The following is an 18696-nucleotide window of genomic DNA, read 5'->3' as shown; positions in this document are numbered from 1 at the left end:
AGAAAAATTTTGTTTTAATATGGGCTGATTTAAATCGGTCTCACTTTCAGAACTAGCATATATCATGGCAGTGGTTTTTTTTCTAACCCTATACTTAGAACTTTTGCTAACTTTGAGCTTTAATTTTTTATTTAGGCCTTCCATCATATGTAACTTCTATAAAATATTAAAATAACAATTTTTAAAATTAATTTATGATTTCATAATAATTATGAACTATTAATGTGATAGGTACCAAATGTAGCTCGTACACATTTACATAGCTATATATTTATATATTGTAGTAACTATCAAGTAGTCAAGTATATCATAAAAAATTTAAATAACTGAAGGAGTTAGTGGATGAAGGTGTTAACTAACACTTTTTTCAAAATCGTTTTTATTACATAAAATGATGCATCATGACGTATTACATAGACTATACAAATATTAGAACAAAATAATTTTTATTTATGGAGATACCAAATTGATAAAGGTGTTATTTATACAATATGTCATCCTTGTTTTGTGGATTAAGGTGTTATTGTATTAATCTCCTATTATTTTATTAACAGATACAATTTATAATTAAATGTATACAATTTCAGAGCATTGTTTATGACTTTAAAATACATAATTTTTGTTTTCAAAAATTTCTTAGCATTTGAATAGTTAAAAAGTTCCAAACGTTTATATAACTAAACCACTAAAATTGTCCTCCTGAATAATTTCAAAATTGTGAGTTAACACCTTCATCCTCTAACCCCTTCAACTATATCTTCTAGTTGTAGAATAATATTATTTTAATACTTAAGAGTTAAGTTTATATTTTATAGTTATTAAATAAAATTTTAAAATTGTATTTTTGTAGGTAATAAGACACATTTATTTATTTTTATACACTTTTTCGTTTAAATTATTATAAAATACTCCATCTAATATATATACAACATTATAAAGGTATTAGTATTGCTAGGGTAATATAAGATATCTCAAGTAAATTAACCACAGGTAGGTATTATGAAAATAATTAATATTCCTCTTCTTTAAAAATGTTGCTTTTAATTGATAATAAAATCATATTTTGGTTACTTATTACTTGAAATACAATCATAGAATATTAAATACAACAGCATCAGTAACTTCTTAAAAATAAAACTTAATTTAGGTACCTAATTAATTGTAAATTATAAAATTGAACTAAGTATTCTAATGTAGTTATTTGTTTAAGCTTATTGTTTAACAATTTTTTTTTCTATAATATATATTTAACCAATATTATAACTTAATTTTTATTTTAGAACAAAAATATGATTTCTAAATTTCAGTCAATTTATACATAATTATATTGTGTTAAGTATATTGTGTAACAAAGAATTACAGTTACCTACCTTACGAGATTAAATAAATACTTATAAAAAAATAGTATTTAAATCATAAATAAACTATAATATTAAATTATACTAGTAATCCATATGATTACATACTATACAATACTATACAGTTCAACAATAGTGAGATTATATATAATATAATAGTAATATACCTAAACTGTATTTCATGCATAATAAATAAAGGTATATTATTAATATATTGATGATATATTATATTATTATGGTAATCAACTACAACTATTGTATATACATTTTAATATACTTACATGATTATTCTGCGTATTGACAGCGAATATCGAATGTCGTTTATGTAGTGAACACGCGATGCAGTTTACGTATGTGTAAACGATTTGTAGTTTTCGGCCTTCGGGTGAAGAAACGGTGAATGCGGTAAATATGTTAGGTTTTTATAACCCTACTTGCAATAATATTATTATTCCGCATCATGAAACCAGATAGTGATCGTATTAAATCTATTTTCGAGTATTAGGTACCAAAAACTATAAAAGATTTGCAAAGGTTTTTAAGTATGGTTAATTAGGTACGTCGGAAATTTTATTCCTAACCTGCCAATGTTCACTAAGAGATATTCTTACAAAGAATAATGAGTTTGTATGGACATCAATACATAATGAGTGTGTAAATAAACTTAAAACATTAATTGCTAGTCCCTCCGTACTTAGAAACTATGATAACACAAAATACGTGATCATACAGACAGATAGTAGTAAATTTGCCATTGAATGTGTTTTGTTACAAGAAGGCAGACCAGTTTGTTTTAAATCGAAAAGCTTATCTGAAACCGAAATTTACTACGGACAGGTTGATAAGGAATTTCTGTCAGTCTTATTTGCGTGCAAGGTATTTCATCATTATATTTATATAGTAGGCGCGTGACAGTTCAAACCGATCACCTTCCTTTAATTTCGGTAATGAAAAAGAACATAAATGACATTCCGTCTAAAAAGCTTCAATGCATTAAGGTCAAATTATCACGATATGATATTAATCTTATACATGTACCGGAAAAAAAATGTGTATCGCAGATGCATTAAGTCGAGCGTGTATATCGTCTCGAGATAATGACGTTGATGTTTCCGATGTAGTTCATTCAATTAATATGTCTAAAAATATTCGAAATGAGTTTGTACAAGAAACAATTAAAGATGATTTATTAAATCAATTAGTATACGTGTGCAAGAATGGCTGGCCTAAGCATAACAATAAAGTCTCGCGCGAGCTTATACCATATTTTAATATGCGTTACCAACTATTATATGATGACGATTTACTTTTTCTTAATAATCGTGTGTTTGTCCCTATGAAGTTACAGAATAAAATTTTATTTAAACTACACGAAATTCATCTTGGAATTTGTAAGACTAAAATGAGAGCACGTTCCTTGTTTTATTGGAAAGGTTTAGATAAAGATATCGAGGAATATATTGGTAATTGTGCAGTATGTAATAAATTTAGAAGTGAGAATATTAAAGACCCTATGATATGTCAAGAAGTTTCTAATCTACCGTATGAGAAAGTTGCGTGTGATCTTTTGGATCATGGGAAAGATACTTACCTAGTATAAGTTGATTACTATTCTGGTTGGTTTGAGTTAAATTATTTATCTTCTAAAACCTCAAGTCATATAATTAAAATACTAAAAGTTATTTTTTCGATACGTAGGATTCCAAAGCAACTTGTGGCAAATAATATGCCATTTTATTCTAATGAATTTCAGAATTTTGCGACTGACTAGGAATTTGTTATAACTACGTCAAGCCTTAGATACCCAAAATCTAACGGACTTGCGGTCTGCGGAGAAAGGTTTAAGTATTGCAAAATCAATACTAAAAATATCGGATGAAGGTAAATCTATAATTTGTATCATTATGTATTATTTCACATTTGTAAGCTTAATTTATAATTTGTATTATGTATTATTTCACTTTTGTAAACTTAATCTATAGGTAATCTGTTTTGTTTAGATATAAAAAGGGGGGAGATGTTACATAGCTAATAGCATTGATTATAGAATAGACAGATAGACCATGCTATAGGGATTTTCGGCGACTACAATTTTAATTATGATAGCTGCCGGTAGGTAGCATTGTATGAATTAATTTTATATTATTACTACTGACGGCGAATAACATATTATTCCTAGACCGGTTTGAGGTAGTGACAGAAAAAGCGATAAGCCTATTAATGACTTTATCATGGATAAACCTATATTTATTATTTTCTGAGCATTGCGCTATGATTGCCACTATCGCTAAATAGTATATTCACAAAATTGTTAATTTTTGCGTCGAATTCTACTACAGAAAGCAATAATTAATTAATTTCATTACGAAAGATCAATTTCGTTTGGATGTTTGGAATGTTACGATTCAGTAAAATCTGCTTTGGGCGGAAATATTTAATTGAACATTACATACTATACTAGATTTACCAAGTTTTAAAAATAAAGCAAATCTTTAACCATATTGTAATTTTTAATTTTATTGCATTTTCATACTTTATAAAATACATTGTTTTGTATTTTTGTGTTCAAATTTTAAAATGAATAAAAACTCAATAACAACATAAATAATATACATAATTAAATTATTAATATAATTTATAAATAAAATAATAGTTGTGTTTTGTTATTATAAGTACATACTGAATGTGTTAAGTTTAGAAACCAACTATAAGTCTATATAATATGATGAAAAACGATTCTGAGTGAAGATATACCAAGATTGCTAAACTGGATTAGAAATAAAATACTAGGTTTAAAGAATAAAAAAATTGTCTTTATTAGTAAAAAAACACAAAATAAGGGTAAAATACATTTATACATTTATATTGAAGCATAATTATTAGAATAAAAGTAAATTGTGATGTTTGTTGGTTCTGAAAAGAACCGTTTAATAAAATTGAAACAGATAGTCTTAAAAAAGACTATTTAAAAATTTAATGCTAAGTCCTGAAAAGAACTGTTTAATATAATAAAAATCAATGCTTAATCCTGAAAAGAACTGTTTAATGTAGTTGATGTGAATTGTCCTAAAAAAGACAGTTTAATGTAATTGATACAAATAGTCCTGAAAAGAACTATTTAATGTAATTGATCCTTAGTCCTGAAAAGAACTATTTAATGTAGTTGATGTGAATTGTCCTAAAAAGGACAGTTAAGACTGCTTCTATAGTGTTTTATGCAAATAGGTACAAGGTCAGAACAAGAAAAAATGTATTTAATTTATTTAAATATGGTTTAATATTTTTAATTTAGAAAGTTTTGCTAATTTTGAGGTAGTTGAAAATAATTTTGTTTTATTAAATATTTTACAAATTAAAAGTTGTTCAATTATGTACATTTTATGATCTATGCAGTTTGTCAATGATTCATCAAGCCATTTTTTAATTGTATTATTATTTTTTAAGCACTCAGTTAGTTGAAATTTTATTTTCTTTTTATGCAAATAGTTTTTATAATTGCTTTCAAAAATATTTAAAATTTTATTTACTACATTATTTAAGCTATTTGATGGTGCTTTAAGTCCACTTTCATTGTCAATTGAAGTATAATTTTTATTAAGAAGATGCAACTGCTTTTTATCATTTAAGTTTTTATCAACAAATAGTTCAAGTTGACATTGGTTACAATTAAATTTTTTCATACATTTATAGCCCAAATATCATGCGAAATATGTTACAGAACAGTCTTCTAAAGTGACATCAATATTACTATCAGTATTATTTGAGTCCTCGTCAGATGAAAAAAAACAGAGAGATAAATTAGAATTACATTCTGTGTCGGAATCAGATGATAATTTCGAACTGTTAAAATTTATTTTATTTAGTGAACTAACTGGGTCAATTATAATTGGATTATCATCTTCTTGGGTTTCCTCACAATTTGTCGCTTTTGATGTACATAAAGAAAAAATACAATTACTTCTTATGGAAGTTCTGATTGTTCTAGCTGTTGGGTTTTTGTTATAACCACCATTTTGTCGAAAAATACTAAAGAGGTTTTCTAAAACATCCTGATTTAAACGATTAGTCATTAAAAATACAATATCATTAGATTTCTCTGCTTCAAAAAATTGCAATACACCTTTAATGGTCTGTGTAAGCCCTTTAAAACAGGGAGGTTGAGATAATTTTCCTTTTTTTAATTTTTGTAAATTTGTGAAGTATTGTGAAGCTTCTATTAAAAAATTTTTTACAGTACCTAGATCAGTTAATGCACAGAGGTATGGATTATGACTATATAAAGATTTACTATTTAAACAATCAAATAAATTATTAATAAACTCAATAAAATCTGCAGTATTCGATGAAGTGTTACTTTGAAGTTGTCCTGTTTGTATACAAGTTCGGATTGCTGCGGCCATGGAATTGCTTAATAATTGTACTGCTAATTTAACACGCATTTTTTGAAAAGAATTAGGGTAAATATGAGCATCTGTTATTTTGATGAGAGACTTACTTTTATGATTTTGTTTGTCCAACTCATATGTTTTTTTTATATCATCAAATGAGATTATTTTATTATCTTTTATATAACAGGCATTAATTAAATTATTTCTAATACTTTTAAGTAAATGAGGAACATCAAACAAAGAAAAAATTTTATTGTTGTTGATAAAAAAAAATGGATTATCTTCTGAAATATTTAATGATTTTAAAGTGCTTTGGTTGTTTGTGCCTTGATCGCAAACTATAATTTTGGGACACAACCCAACCTCAAATAACTTTTGTAAAACATCAATTATTAAATTTTTTAAAATTGTTTTGTTAACTCCAGAATGAACAAGAAAATATGCAATTGGAAATTTCCATGTAGAGTAAATACCTCGAGCCATAAATACTAAAACACAGTTAGCACTTTTATTGGTCCTCCCATAATGACCTAAATCTTCAAAACCTTCAATAAAATCAAATTCTTTGGAATATTCTATAAATTCTTTTATATACATTTCATCAAAACAAACAGTGCAAGCTTTTTCTTTATAATCAGATGACTCAAATTTTTTTTGTATATGACTGAAAAATAATTTACTAAAACCTGGTAAGAATTTTGATTGACCAATCCAACGACGAATAGTTGATGGCCCAGGTAAATTAACTTTTTGTGAACGTAAAAATTTATATGCTGTTGGTGATTTATAATATAAGTTTAAAGCTAAATTTTTTTCATTTAATGTCCACGGACAACTCCTATCTTTTAATTGCATCGTTACCATTGCCTTAGAATTAATTGATGGAAAGTTATGCATATTTATTGAATTCTTAGCATTATTATGTGTTTTAAAAGTTTTAACTCTTTTTTTTAATTTTGAAATTTGAGTTATTTTATTATGAATTAATTTGTTTTTTAGTTTTAATTTTAGTTTTAAATTGATTTTTCTAGGTGTATCTATTTCTATCAAATCAGATTTCCTTTTTAAATTTGGGCTAGGCATGTCAATTATATTTGTTATTTTAATTTTTTGAGGTGTAGAAAAAGTTGAAGGGGGGCTCGGAAAAACTAACTCTACCATGTCTGGTTTTGAGTGTGTATATGTTTTAGTTGGGGTTGACATTATATTATACTCCTGCTGAGATTCATCATTCTGGTTAATGCCTGATGATGTAGATGGCTGTGTTTTAGATTGATAATTATAGGGAATAGCAGTATCTATCAAACGATTTTGAGTAAAATTTTGTACAAAGCTTTCGGGTGGGAAATGTTCTTGACAAATGTACCTATTGTGGAGTTTATCTGGATCAACAGAAAACAAACTTGTGTTTCCTGTGTAGATATAAAAAATATGTGTAAAAAAAATTATAAATATTCGCAATGGTACAGAAAAATTAAAATTTAAAATTAATTACTCACCTGAATGTATTATCCATACTTCTTTTCTATCATCTTTTGGAAAACGATACATTTTTAAATTTGGAAACATTTTCTTTGATTTTCCACAATTTAAATATTGGCATTTATTTCCAGACATGTTTAAGAATTTTTAATTGTAAATGCAACTCAAAACTCAAAAAACAAGAAAATTCGGAAGGCGGTTGTTCCACAATGAACAAGATAGTAATAAATGATAATATAATAAAATTATTATTTCCAATCATTTCAGTATATCTTCAGTTTCTTATTATTACTCTATTTTTAGATCGGCACTTCGCGATAAGCCACCTCTTCCCTTCCCCGCATATCCATGGCAAACATCTATGATGGGGGTACCACCTCCTTGCAACCCAACTACACTAGCGCTCCATAGTGGTTGCATCCTACGCATGGTCACCAAATATTAACATTGCATGGGCTATCTGTCTATTCTATAATCAATGCTAATAGCTATGATACCTACCTGCTATATACAATGAATGTAGGAAAAAAAGTCCCTGGAAAAAAAGATTCGGAAAAAAAGTCCCCGGTGAAAAAGTCCCCGGTAAAAAAGTCCCACGGAAAAAAAGTCCCACGGAAAAAAAGTCCCCAAATTAATATTTGATTTAAATTAAGTCTTTTATCGTATAGGTATTTATAATTTATATAGGTACATAGCCCATAGGTTACTTACATGTTACATATTTTGCTGAAGATAATTAACAAACAACTAAATTAAATAGGTACAAAATATTATAATAATTCAATATCTTAAACATCTTTAATAATATTAATTAAAAAATATAAAAATACATTTATTTAGATATATAAGATATATTCCTCTCGTAAAATAATTTAAAATTTAATAAAATATGTCGTATAATATTATTTAAAAAATATAAAAAATTATTTAATTAGTTATAAAAGATATTATGTTAAATAATAAAATATGTCGTATGTTAGGTATTTAAAAAATATAAAAGATATGTAAAACAATAAAATATGTCGTATGTTATTTATAAAATATGAAATGCTTTTAATCAGTATTTAATAAAATGATCTTTTTCTTAAATTTTGACCTATATGTTTTAAAAAATTAGGAACATCTTTAGATTCGTCCTCGTCAAAACGCTGACATAAAATATTTAATCGTACTTCAATTTTTTTACCAGCTTTTGTTTTTCTCCGGTTAATTTCTCCTATTTCAGCCAATGCCATTCTTGCTTTGTCCGTTCCAACTTCTTGACACATTTTTGTAAGTAGTTTCCAAATACTGGGATGTTTAATGCCGACGAGATGGGAAAACCTATTATTCCAGCCTTCACAAGCATTATTAGTTCTGTGCGGATACAGCTGCATAGTAATTATAAACGCGCGTTTAACGCTTCTCATGTGAACTAGCCCTTATACTGCAACGGGAGACTTTTTTTCCGGGAACTTTTTTTCCATGGGACTTTTTTACCGGGGACTTTTTCACCGGGGACTTTTTTTCCGGATCTTTTTTTCCGGGGACTTTTTTTCCGTTTACCATATACAATAACTCCGACAATAACTGTTATGCAATTATGATGTATTAACGCGTGTACTGCTATCGGTACTTTATACACAATAAAATCGGTATGCTTCTAGCACTCGAGTTTAGAACATGTATTTTTCACCTACACTCCTTATGAGATGCAACACATCATGCTAACAGTGTCGCATTACACACTATTTTAGGCCGTGGACCAATGCATTGGTCGGCAACTATGGACAGGGATGTTCCAGATATAATTATGGATCTGGAACAGGAACTCCTCTCTGATTACACCTCGAGAAGACAGCGGACAACGATTGTAACGGAACCATTGAATAATATAATAGTTGCGTCCCGAAAAAATCGGTAGGTAAATAATAATAATAGCTGATGATATTGAATATTTATAGAATTAGAACCGTGGGAAATCAGTAAATTCCATTGTCTAAATGTTATTTTGTGTATACTTATGTAGATAACTACAACACTAAAAAAATGTGGTTAATGTTTTATTATATTAGGTGTCATTAATATAATGTCGTTAGTATGTCCAAGGTTGATAGACGTATTAAAATAGGTATGTGATTTACGAACATTGGTAATTAATGACGAAATATTTTGATTGAAAACATACTGAGCTAATTAAACCCATATGAGTAACTACCACTTAAAATAGTTAAGCTCTATAGTATATCTAATTTTTATATTAGTGGGATTAGTTACAATATTTATGTATTACACATAAAAACAAAAATATACATATGCACAATTATTTATTATCCATAGAACTATCAAAATTCAATCATTATTTGGTTAAGTGAGTTAGTGATAGTGAGTTCCTCTATTTTTTTAAAATTTTATTTAATTAGTAGCTACTTATACAAATAATAATGTTTTAAAAATATAAAAATATACAAGACAGATAGCCTATAAAAAGATTATTATCATGTATTATACTAAAAAGTAGATAATATTCTCTGTACTTCTGTAATTAAATAGATAGAAGTATAAAATAATGAAACCAATAATTACAAACATATTTAGGTGTAGAAAATCAGACACAATTAAAACATAGTAGGTACCTGGTATAAGAAATATTTATCTACCAACATTCCTAAACAATTACATCACAACAAATATACAAAAAGGACACATCACCGCAGTAAGCTATTAACATTCTTCACTGTCTACGTTCTAAATTATGACCATGTTTGGGCATAAAGAAACAACACGATATGGGAAAGACTACACAACATCATTACAATATGACGCAATCGAAAATAATTTCCAAAAAAAAAAATAAAAATAATGTCATATAATTTATCCTCCATAATGTATGACTAAATATTATAATGCACTCCCAAAATGCATATCCCACTCATTTCCAACAAATAACTTTTATTCAAGCAATGAAAATATCATAGATAAAAAAATTATACAAAGAGAGAATTATAATATATTATAAGAGCAATAAAATATTTTAAAAATGTTTTTAAAAATATAAAAAAAGGTTTTTAAAACATATAATATAGCAATGTTTTGATGGCCGCTTTTCCATAGAAATAAATATGTTTAATTAACATTTTTTTAATGTATTTAAATTATTTTTTGGTCGTTTTTAAATAAACAAAAAAGGTTTTTAATATATTTTTTAAAAACTTTCTAAATGTTTTTTAAACATATGCAGTTTAAAAATGCAGTGTTTTCAGCTTATTATAGGTAGGTACATTATGTTATTTTTTTTTTTATACACACCCTATGTGTATAGAATTGCAAGAAATTGTTTACTAAAAAAAAAAAAATTATTAATTTATAATTTAATAGTATGAAACACACAAAAAAAATTAATTTTAAATAAAATGATAAAGAACCTTTATGGTTATAAGCATAATATCAATATGTATACAATTAATACAAAATAAAATAATAATATATATACTTAATAAAATATATATAATGTATACATAGGTAATAGGTATACTATGATAGGGTATACTTTAGTACTAGGTACTAAAAGAAAATAACAACTTTTAAGTATAATTATATAATAAAAACTGCAATAACCAAACTTGGATGTAACAAATAACAATATAAGTATATAATAAAATTTGTACCTATAATGTATACATAGGTATAATTATTTATATAAAAAAAACAATTTTTAAGTATGAAATAAAAATAATAATAACTGAACTTGGATGTAACGAATAGGTAACAATTAAACAATTGCAAATAAGACTATACATTAAAAAATGCTGGTTAGGTCAGATAGGCTGGTCAGATGTGGCAAGATCTATTGCTGCAGTAGTCTAAAGATAATTTAATGGCATTTCTATAATTAATAAATACAATTATATTAAAAAATGTATATTTAATTTAAATCTTATAATAATGTAAATAAAATAACTGAAAATGTATACTTTTTAATTCTGGTTTCGCTCAGAGCCATCCATGAGCTTATGATTTCTATAATACCAGCTTTTGTAGTGTTAGGAAATTTGTGTTATATCGCACCTAATAAAAAAGTATAAAACAATATAATATGACATAAAATAATGTACCTAATACAAAATATGAGATATACACATTTAATTTGGAAACAAGCTTCTCTACAATTTTGAACATTACATTATAAAAGTGTGTGATTTACTACGAGATTTATGAAACATTAATAACTCTATTCAAAATTATTCTTTATTACTGTTAGGGTCGTTCTTACAATATATGGTAGTGTCAGTTAAATCAGTTAATGCTAACAGACTGATAACAGATTTTATTACCGGCAGAATTCCGGAGCTTATAAGAGTCCGACAACTTTTACTGGAAAGATATCTATAATTTGATATTTGCACTTTTTTTTATTATCTTTCTATAATATAATATAAATTATTATTATATTGGACGCTTTAAACGGCGGCGGCTGTTTCCCGTTAACACATAGTACAAAATATTAAAATATTAATATAGACATCAAAATTCCAAACAAATTAAAATATTTTGTTTCTGCAAACGTTATCGTCTTATCGGATATTAATGTATTATATCATAATCATATTATGACAATTGACAATATCAATATGCCATGGATAGCAACGTATTTACGTATCTATAATCTATAAATAAATACGAAATATTGTGTGTGCGCGATGGTGGTGTGGTGGTGCCGTGGTGGTGTATATCGGAAAGGAACTGACTGCAACTGCTGGAATAATAATTACAAACTAAATAATATGTTATTATGACTTATGAGTAGTATACTGTTCGACGTACGTTTACCGCAAAGTAATATAGGTACATTAATTTTAGTGGATATAAATAGTTTTATTTTCAAATTTATTGATTAACCAAGTGATATCAATAATATAACCTAACCTGATTATAATATGTTTTGTGTTCATATCGGAAAAATTAAGAGAATAGTGTTGTTAAATGTTAATTGTCTATTTGTCTGGCGTTGATGTGTTGTATTGTACTGTTGTGGTTACTATTATAATATGTCCCCGAACTCCGAAGCGCAATAAATTGAGTAACGAGTATAATAGGTACGATTAATACTCAATACTAAAAAATAAAAATGCATAAAGTCAAAACTAATCGTAAAGGAGGAGCAGAAAAAATTAGAGCTAAACGAATTGCTGAACTGAAAGCAGCAGGAAGTCATCCAAAACAGAAGAAATTACAATTTTGTTCAATTATTACACGAAGTGGTAAGTTTATAAGTTTATTTAATTCAATTTTATACCTCAAGTCCTTAAGTACCTATTTTAATTTATATTGCATTGGCATTTTTAGATAATTGTAATGATGATACGTCGGAATTCGAAATAAAAACAAATAATCCTACATTTTCTAGTGTAAGTATTAAAGTATATTATATACCTACCATGTTGAAAAATATAAACTGTAAATTATGAAAAATGTACATAAAGGTATTGAAAAAAAAAAACTAGGTTTAAACTGTTATTTCAATATGTGTTGTAGACTATAGAATACATAAATTTTATATTCTTATTCGAAATAACTTATATTTCATTTATCATTGCAGGATCCTGTATATGGCCAGTACATCCACTGTGCATAGTGCCAATAACTTAAACGCCAATGACAAAAGTTTCGAATTAGTAATAGAATCTGATGGTAATGAAAAAAAAAATCCTACATATTCTACTGTAAGTATAAAGTATTAAAGTATATAAACTGTAAATAAAGAAAAATGTACCCAAAGGTATTTAAAAAAAAAAACTAGGCATATACTTTTATTTCAATATGTGTTGTAGACTATAGAATTCAAAAAACTTATGTTTCTAAATGTTTGATTGCATAAGGTAGAAGATAGTATTACACATTCTAATATCAATATCAATAGTATTATAGATGATGAGACAGGTATTATGAATAGTAGTATTGGAAAAACTGGTTCTGATTTTATTTCGGTTTGTCCATCGACAACTGACAATCCTGTTGTGAGTACATTCGCTTATTGCCATTTTAATTAGATACTTTACACATTAAATTTATATGAGATTTTTTTTTTGTAGAAAAATTATGGTTATATTATACAAATTGATTTAAAATTTCCGACAAATCCTAAAAGTTTAACCGTGGTTCAAAAATTGGAGTTTGTTAATACAATTCACCCTTGTTAACCTAAGTTTTTAGAAAATGTAGCATGGTCTCTTCACAGAATATATAATCGAACAGACCTAAAAGGTAATTTAATACCAAGAAAATGGTTGACTGTGCAATGTAAAGGCAATAATTATGTAATCGCTGTGTATTGCACAATTTGCATGGTATTCAGTTCTTCAGCTAGTAATTTTTGTTCTGGATGTACAAATTTCAAAAATATATATGCTACCATTGAATCACATGAAAATAGTCAAGTTCATAGTTTAGCTGTGGAAGCATATATTCTAGCATCCAATAATTACAATATTGAAAATTCTGTAAATAGAAATATGATGAGCTTAAAAAAAAAACAAGCACTTGAACGTATTCATGTTTTAGAGCAAGTTTTTGAAATTGTTAAGCTTTTGGGGAAACAAAATCTCCCTTATAGAGGTTCAGGTTCATCTGAATCTTTATATAATATTAACTGTGAGAATATTAACTATAATAAAGGAAACTTTTTAGAACTCTTAAAGTTTACAGCCAAGCGAGATTCAATTTTAAATGACTATTAATTGACAGTTGCAATTGAAAGCAGTAAAAAGCGCAAAGAAAATATTTCTAATAATTCTAAAGGAAGAGGATCTTTAGTAACTATGCTCTCCAAGAATACAGTCAATAAAGTTATCTTAGCTATATTAAAGTTAATAAGAAGAAAAATTGAAGGTGAATTGGGAGATAAACAATTTAGTATACAGGTATGTTATTTGAAAATTAAATTTTTTCTCTATTTATACAATAGGTACATATTTTAAATATTTTGTTCATAGGTAGACAGCACACAAGATATAGGGTCCACAGACCAAGCTGCTGTTTGTATACGGTATGTTTTTAAATCTGAACGTCTCTTTGCTGTATTAGAAGTGAAAAATTCTTCTGGAAAAGGTATGTATGAATTATTAAAAAAATGTTTTGATGACCATTCGATTAATTTTCAAAACATTGTTGGTGAGTCTTTTGATGGTGCTAATATGCGAGGAGATTTCAATGGACTTCATGCATGCATAAAAAAAGAAAATGAAAACAGTATTTAAATATGGTGTTATGCACATATTTTTAATTTACGCATTTGTGACACTTGTGATAATAGAGATGCTATTAAATTATTTGGATTATTGAATCGTCTATCTACATTCTTCTCAGACTCTTACAAAAGAATGAATGTTTGGAAAGAACAACAGGAACAACTAGGAACTGGTCAGAATAAATTAAGAAAACTTCAAAAAATTGGTGAAACCCGGTGGTGGTCACGAGAAAAAGCATTAAAATGGGTTTTCAGTGGTGATGACTGTTTATATCCAGTTGTTCTTAGTGCTCTAAACTTTGTTACCACATCAAGTAAATTTGATCCAAAATCTTCATCCGAGGCCTCGTCTTTAATAGAAAATTTATGTAATTTTAAAATCATATGTACAGCTCATGTATTTTTAAAAATATTTATTACTGTTGGTTCTACGTCAACTTATTTACAAACTAAAAATTTAGACCTCCTTGCTGCATGGGAAATGGTTGAAACAACTATTAAAGAAATAGATAAAATTAATTTTGATGATGTTATGTCGGAATCAGAAAAATTTTGTTCGGATATGAATACCAAGATAACAACTATTAAATTACCTGAAGATATAATTGTCGAATCTGAGTTTAAACAAAACAAAATAAGGCGTACAAAGTGAATGTTTGACGAAATATGTAGCGATGAATCACCAATAAATCCCAAACAAAAATTTAAGGTTGAAGTGTTCCTGTGTATTATTGATCAACTAAAATCTAGCCTGTCAGAGAGATTTACAAATAATACAAGTTTAATTGCTGACATACAATATCTTCTACCAAAACATTTTAAGGATTTGAATTCAGATGATTTTCCAGAATCAGCGTTACAAAAATTGTCTACTATGTCATCAGTAGACCATCCATTGTTAATTGCTGAATTAAAACATTTTGCAAGTATTTACAATAGTGTTATACAACCGCTAAACAAATCTAATCGTATAATATATGACAGCATTGATGACAATAGCCATGAAGAAGATGATAGGATTAAAGATAATTTATATGAACTTCCCACAGATATCAGGACTGGTAAAATAAAAAACAATTTAGGTAGGTTGTAACATATAAACCTAGGTATATAAACAAGTATAACTAAAAACTTAATAGGAAATTCATTTTTTTTTAGGATGTCACAAGTCTATGAAAGAAAATAATAATGGACATAATCGTGATTCTTGTCTCTTGTATGTTCACAAACTAATTTATTCACTTAATATGCATTCTCCTTTATACGCTAATCTTTTTACTGCCATAGAATTTGTATTAACACTATCTATGAGTCAAGTAAATTGCGAGCGTGTTTTTAGTAAATTGAAAATAATTAAAAATCGTTTACGTTCTTCTCTTGGAAATGAACCCTTGGAAGCATTTCTCCTTATGACAGTCGAAAAAGAAATTTTAGACGAAATTGATTTTGAAGACATACTTGAAATAGTAAAGAGTTCATCACCGTTATTGTCTAAGCTGTTATCAAAATATTAAATATTAAAATTTATATTAACTGCACCTAAGTACCTATAATGCTATAAAATATCATTACTTTTATTTTGTTTAATTATGTTTTATGTTATATCAAATTTATCACATTGACTATATTATTATGTATTTATGTTATGTTTTCATTATTATTTATACAAGATTTTAGCAAGAGTTATGTTGATGACAATATTAACCATTTAGATATTGTACAACAACATATAATATAATATATTATAAAAACCATTAACATATTCATAACATTCAGTAATTATTGTTTTGTATAAAAGATAATTTGGGCGTTGGTCCACAAAATTTATATAGGCCCGTAATCACAATATGAGTAAATATTTTAATTTTAACTTTTAACTTTTAATTTTTTTTTTTTTTTTTTGGGGGGAGGGGGTGAGACTTGTAATAATAGGGATGCTAATGAACTTGGAATAGTGGGCCGGACCCTTCCCAGTCCGCCACTGCTTAGAAAATTAACAATGTTGTGTGTAATTCAAGGATGTGAAACTTCTTAACAAATATTAAAATTGTAAATAATAAAATATAGTTGATATGAATATTGCCTACTATTATTATAACTTTGTGAATTGGACTTGCTTCAAGACTTTTTTTATTTTTTTTGCCCCATCCAACTATAATCTGCTATAAATTCATCCAAAAACATTATTCTCATTGTCGATGTTGTCATTTTAGATAAACTCTTTATCCCACCATTGGTAAATGCAATTGTGGACACCTATTAAGTTAATTGTACATTATTAATACATGGTCTAAAACATATTTTAAAATACAGAAAATATAATTTTATTAAAGGATATCACAAATTCACAACACTAACTTTTTTTTTTTGATTTTAAGTTTATTTGTGTATTATTGTAGCTAAAATAATTACAATGTTTTAGTAAAAATCCAAAGTTGAAAAAATTATTATTTATCAAGATAATGAGTTGATAGATTCAGAGATTTTGGCGCTATATATAGAGCCTATGGGTGACATAGATAAACACAATGTTTTTTAATAACTTACAATAGTATTTAATAATTTTGTTCTTCATAAGCCTAAATATATCTATGTGCTTAAAATATTATATAATATATTAATTTGTATACAAATTATATAAGTACTTGTTTTTAGTATAGTGATGTTCTTCAATATAGATAGGAATAATGAAATTATATTACTTAGGAGAGAATTTTTATTTAGGAACTATATATATAATATAAACTAACCTTGGCTTATTAATTTAAAAGAATTTAGGTATTTACTATAATATTAAATCAAAATGTGTTATATAATTTAACTAACACATAACATATTATTATGCATTAGTTAAAACTTTCATAAAGAAAAAAAAAATATTAATTTAACTACTAGCTACCTTAAACATTTCATAATCACCAGTTTATGGAAATATTCAATATCTTCAAGTTTGTTTTCTAACATTTTAAGACCATCTTCACTTTTTATTGGAAATACTACATTGTCCATTTTATAATTAGATACTACTACAGGTTTTTTATCATCGGTAGTATCCTTATTATCAATGAGATGATGTTTAATATAAGAAACAGTATTTCTTAATTTCATAATATCGGCTTCAATAATGGTACAATTAAAATTAATAACTTTAAAAATAATCAGTAAATAATTTAAGATTTTTAACTCACCAGAAATGAAACACAGGTCTGATGAAGAGCATCGGTGTTCGTTCTTACTATAACGTGTACCTATTAAAGGACATTCAGGCTTAGAAATCTTACCACTATCGACTGGAGTACTTATAATAGCACTAGAAATTGAGCTTGAAGTAGAAGGTGACAATGTTGATATTTAATTATATGTCCTCTTTGTAGCAGATTTCAACAATATAGGTGGAGGCGTAGGAAACTGACGATCAATGTTGGTTGGTCGTAAACTGGCTTGTGGTTCTAGGACTTCAGTAGAACTGGTCAGAGGATGTAGATCATTTTTATCCAGAGCAATATCCTCATTGCTACTACTAATTTCAAAAAGTAGCCTTGAAGAAGTTGTTTTATTTCGGCAACCTTTACCTATCATTTCAAATTCTGACTCTAAATTTGACTCACTTTGTTTTTTATTTGCTTTTATCATCATTTTGTATCCTCTTTCATAATCACCTATATAAGAATAAATCAATTTTGATATATGTAAGTATTTGTTTCAAATATTATATGACATTGGTTAATAATAACTTGTTGTGGCATAAAAATAGCACTATAAAAAGTAGCCAATGATAATTTGTAATTAATTGCACATTGCAGTAATAAGAAAACAGTTTAATTGATTATTAACACAACAAATTTCTTACTAAATTTCTTATAAAAATTAAACTCACTAATATCTCGTTCAATAATAACCATACTGAACACTTCCCAATCCTCTTTACAATCGGTGTACTCTTTTGCCAACTTTTTTATAGTAGGTACTTACACGAGCAACAGGGTATAAGCAGTGTCTATCATTTACAATTAATTTTACCGGTACCACATCATAGTATGTTATCTCATCAGTATTAATAATTTTGATTAATGACCACATTATTGCATAGGTATTATCTAAAACTAAGTTGGATAAAATAAGTTTTAAAAATATATTATTTTTTACCTACAAAAGTGTCATACCTATGGGTATATTTTTTCTATTTTATTCTCTGCCTCAATTCATAAGCAAACATAAACAACCTTAAACTTAAAATAAAAAA

The 18696-nt window shown here is 26.8% G+C and overlaps 2 pseudogenes; one reads left to right on the top strand and one right to left on the bottom strand.

Moving 5' to 3' along the window:
• Window positions 1-18696, top strand: part of LOC149061806 (uncharacterized) — a 340578-nt pseudogene that overhangs the window by 98516 nt on the left and 223366 nt on the right.
• Window positions 11026-18533, bottom strand: LOC149061829 (uncharacterized; annotated as a pseudogene).

Source organism: Diuraphis noxia, unplaced genomic scaffold (genome assembly GCF_037042655.1).
Source record: "Diuraphis noxia isolate RWA-SAM2 unplaced genomic scaffold, SU_Dnox_SAM2 contig0001, whole genome shotgun sequence".
Lineage (NCBI taxonomy): Eukaryota > Metazoa > Arthropoda > Insecta > Hemiptera > Aphididae > Diuraphis > Diuraphis noxia.
This window is presented reverse-complemented; position numbering and strand designations above follow the sequence as displayed.